This window comes from Tachyglossus aculeatus, chromosome 10, assembly GCF_015852505.1.
Source record: "Tachyglossus aculeatus isolate mTacAcu1 chromosome 10, mTacAcu1.pri, whole genome shotgun sequence".
Classification (NCBI taxonomy): domain Eukaryota; kingdom Metazoa; phylum Chordata; class Mammalia; order Monotremata; family Tachyglossidae; genus Tachyglossus; species Tachyglossus aculeatus.
The window spans coordinates 25,629,633-25,633,530 of NC_052075.1; positions in this window are offsets into that span (position 1 = coordinate 25,629,633).

The following is a 3,898-nucleotide window of genomic DNA, read 5'->3' on the forward strand; positions in this document are numbered from 1 at the left end:
AGACACCTTGATTTTCCCTGAAAACAGGTCCTCTAGGGACTTAGGGAATACAAAGCCCTAAAGACTCGTGTTTTAAAGTCTACCACTGGGTTCCAAATTGGATAAAGCAGACTCCCAAATAACAGACTTCTAGAACCTCATTTTTCAACTATGAGGTGAACAAGAAACACTTGGGCCTAGGGGAAAGGGTTAGAGTCAGAACAAACTGGATTCTGATCCTGACTCCACCACCTGTCTACTGTGTGACCTTGGGCAAGTCGTTTGACTCCTCTGTGCCTCAGTTATCAGATCTGCAGAATGGGAATTGTCTGTGAGCCCCATGTGGGACGTGGACTGTGTCCAACCTTGTATGTACCCCTGCACTTAGATTAGTGCCTGGCAATAGTAAGCACTTAATTGATACCACAAAAAAAACAACAAACCAGCAGCTCCATTAGTCTTTCTAATAGACTGCCTGGCCCAGGCAAATGAACTTATCCATCTCTGTCAGTCATTCATATTTATTGAGTGCTTACTGTATTCACTGTATTGAGCACTTGGGAAACTACAATAGCACAATAAACAGATGCATTCCCTTCCCACAGCAAATTTACAGTCTAGAGGGGGAAATAGCAATTAATATAAATAAATAAATTACAGGTATGTACATAAGTGCTGTGGGCATGGAAGGGGGTGTGAATAAAGGGAGCAATTCAGGGTGACAAAGAAGGGAATGGGAGAAGAGGAAAGGAGAGTTTAATCAGGGAAAGCCTCTTGGAGGAAATGGGCCTTCAATAAGGCTTTGAAGGGGAGGAGAGTAATTTCCACTGTATAGAAGGCATGCCAATTGCCTTTCAGCTTTGACTTATCCTAAACCAACCTGTGGTGAAATAGGATCTTCCTCCCAGACTGCCTTACATGTGAACTGTAGATACTCAAGGAATCCTGAAAGATCAGTACAGCTCTCTGCAGTGGGCTAGGTAAATACCCATTTCCCTAAGAAGAAAAATTACATGAATGTGTGTAAACTACCATTCGATGCTTCTAGCTTTGGAGAATACTAAAAATAAATTTATGTAATAGCACAGTCTCAGAGAGTCCTCTCTCTCTCTTGCTCGCTGTTTTTATCTTTCTAGTTTGTATGGCTAGATTTATTGAGAAGAGATCTTCTCTGGGAAGACTTTTTTATCACAGTAAGTTGGCTATTTGCCAAGACTCTGCTCTGGCAGCATGATCCAAGATGGGTCATCTTATTTATTTTTTTCTTCTATTCCCTCCCCTCCCACTTTCAGTAACTTCCTCTTCACTAAATAAAAGAATACGAACACACTGATGAATGAAAAATAGGTTTAACTTTAATAATTTCCCAGCAAGCCTTGTAATGGTGCTTAATTTTCTTGTTGCTTTTAATCCATTCTATGTAAAATGTTGATAATGTGCCACGTTATTATATTTGGGTAGAAATGTGTTCCTGAAAATAATTGCTTAATCACTTTAGTGGCTTTGGTTTAGCAGAGTTGATGTGTTTCTCCATCTGTTTTGGTTAATTTCTTGAATTAGCACCATTTGACAAAAGAATTGTTTTGTTTGAGATTCATTGAGTCTAGTTGAATAGAGGGTACCTGCTATTTTCTAGCTAATAACTAAAACATTGAGAGTATTTCAGTTTTATGCAGCTTTCTTTTCTCCTTCTGTTTCTATTTTATGAATTCTTGTGCTTTCTCTCTGTCTCACTCTTTCTCTTTATTCTTATCCCAACACCCTCTTCTTTACCATATAATAATCTCTGCTATACCATGTTTCTTTCACTTCTTTCTCCATTCCTTTCCCCATCACTGAACAAGCCGTTTCTTCTGTCACCCTCCAAGTCTCTCTTCCCTCTCTGATAGCCCTTTCCCCCTTTTTTCTTCTTTTTCCTCCATTTATTCATCACCATGTCTATCAATTTCCCCAATCTTCCCTTTTCTTCTACTGATTGTCTTTCTGCTCTCTTTGTGTTCTTCCAGGTGTGAAACCATCTTTTTTGTAGATCTTTGAGGAAAATGTATGACCTAGTGGAAAGATCATTGGCCTGGGAGTCTAAGAACATGGGTTGTAATGCCGGCTCTACCAATTGCTTGCTGTGTGACCTTGGACAAATCATTTAACTTTTTTGTTCCTCAGTTTCCTCATTTGTGAAAAGAGGATTTGATACTTGCTCCCTCTCCTGCTTAGGCTGTGGGACAGGAACCGTGCCCAAACTGACTTTCTTGTATCTACCCCAGCACTTGGCACAGAATATGTGTTTAACAGATATTCATTCATTCCATTCATTCAATCGTATTTATTGAGTGCTTACTGTGTGCAGAGCAGTGTACTAAGCACTTGGGAAGTACAGGTTGGTAACATATAGAGACAGTCTCCACCCAACAATGGGCTCACAGTCTAGAAGGGGGAGACAGACAACAAAACAAAATAGATCAATCAATCAATCAATCAATTGTATTTATTGAGCACTTACTGTGTGCAGAGCACTGTAGTAAGTGCTTGGGAAGTACAAGTTGGCAACATATAGATACCACTGTTATTGCCCATTCTCCTAGTATGTGGAGGTGAGCAAAGAGGCAGTGTCAAGCTGAAGCATGGTAGGTGACTGGAGTTTCTATCTGTTGATGGCTCCAGTCCTGATGGAACCTAGTATGTCTTCATCACAATGGAAAGGAAAATAATAATAATAATGATGGCATTTATTAAGCGCTTACTATGTGTAAAGCACTGTTCTAAGCGCTGGGGAGGTTACAAGGTGATCAGGTTGTCTCACATGAGGCTCACAGTTTTAATTCCCATTTTACAGATGAGGTAACTGAGGCACAGAGAAGTTAAGTGACTTGCTCAAAGTCCCACAGCTGACAATTGAAAAGTAGAAAGATTGTCTGGTTGAGTTGAATAGAGGAGACTATTTCATTCCAAGAGGTGTCAACCTCATGGGCAGAAAGTCAGTTTTTAGTGGGTGCCTCCAATATGTCCTGTTAGACTGTGAGCCCACTGTTGGGTAGGGACTGTCTCTATATGTTGCCAATTTGTACTTTCCAAGCGCTTAGTACAGTGCTCTGCACATAGTAAGCGCTCAATAAATATGATTGATGATGATGATGTCCTGGTGGACAATTTCTAATAGTATAGGAATGAATAACATTTGCCCTTGCCCCAATGAAAACTTTCATCTTTAAAAAAGATAAGGTAGAAAAGGAGAAAGAGGAAGGAGGATGAGGCTGAGGAGACAAAAAGGAATGAGAGGAAACAGAGGCTGGGTCCTCTTCAGCCTGGATCTACCTCACAATGATTGGGAACTTCAGTCATTCACATATGATTAATCCACCTGCCAATGGCAATAGAAGCGTTTTCCCCTTTTCCCCTCCCTCCTCCTCCTCTCTGAGCAAGGTAGTCTCGTGGTGTTTTCATCAGGAGAAATAATCACCCCCAGCATATAGGGGTGTTATGCCAATTTCAGATGATCTTCTAGAGAGGGAGAAGAATCCCAGATAATAATAATAATAATAATGTTGGTATTTGTTAAGCGCTTACTATGTGCAAAGCACTGTTCTAAGCGCTGGGGGGGACACAAGGAGATGAGGTTGTCCCATGTGGGGCTCACAGTCTTAATCCCCATTTTACAGATGAGGGAACTGAGGCACAGAGAAGTGAAGTGACTTGCCCAAGGTCACACAGCATACATGTGGGGGAGGTGGGATTCTAACCCATGACCTCTGCCTCCCGAGCCCACGCTCTTTCCACTGAGCCACGCTGCTTCTCAAGGCCAGACCATCCCACATGGGGAAATGGGCGAGAGCCAGGTTGTGATCTGATTGGGTGATGTGGGGAAGTAGTTCTGGACAGAGGAGTTTGGACAAGGTTACGCGTCAGGACTGGCTCTTGCAGC